The 631-nt window shown below is 37.2% G+C and overlaps 1 protein-coding gene across 1 annotated transcript in view; it reads right to left on the bottom strand.

Annotated features, from left to right (window-relative positions):
* LOC107751824 (contactin-associated protein-like 4) overlaps positions 1–631 on the bottom strand; it is a gene marked incomplete at its 5' end in the record, with an annotated part of 142723 nt that overhangs the window by 18897 nt on the left and 123195 nt on the right. The gene's annotated exons all lie outside the window — the stretch shown is intronic.

The raw sequence follows: 631 nt of genomic DNA, 5'->3' as shown, positions 1-631 counted from the left end.
TTTCTCTCACTTCCGTTATCTATCATACGCGGATCCGTTCCGGCGGAAGGCGTATGACATATGCGCAGCGCGGATGCGGGAATGGCGCATCACGTGTGCTTAGCCTACTGCATTCACCGTAAAATGCATTTTTAAAATATTATATATATATATATATACACAGGGTGCGATTTGTGAAAAAAAGCAGAGGGAGGGATGATTTTGAAAACTTTTTTTTCAGAGAAAGGCTTTAAAGTAACCTAATGTTAGTGTAATCTGTTAACAAAGCACATCATAAACCCGTCTTTTTAGGCAAGTACCAGATAATGTGTGTCATGTCACGAAATGTTTTTAATACGACTGAAACTGTAGGCTATTTAACGTGATCACAATTTAATAAAAACATTAGGCCGATTAATTATTTAATTTCAATGGTTATTCAAACAACGAATAAATTATATAGGAAAGTGAGCAAAGAACATTTACAGTATCAACGGAGCTTTTTGAAACTCCGAATCAGTTAAAACATTGCGTCGCAAAATGATTCACTGTTTCAAAGCACTCCAATTGGATCGCGTATCACGAATCATTTGATTCAGATCTGGACTTCAAAGCGCATCGCGGGATGTTTTTTATCCCCACCGGAGATAAA

The sequence above is a fragment of the Sinocyclocheilus rhinocerous genome, unplaced genomic scaffold, assembly GCF_001515625.1.
Source record: "Sinocyclocheilus rhinocerous isolate Xijiao unplaced genomic scaffold, SAMN03320098_v1.1 scaffold2207, whole genome shotgun sequence".
Lineage (NCBI taxonomy): Eukaryota > Metazoa > Chordata > Actinopteri > Cypriniformes > Cyprinidae > Sinocyclocheilus > Sinocyclocheilus rhinocerous.
Note: the sequence above shows the minus strand (reverse complement) of the source record. Positions and strands in the feature narration are given on the sequence as shown.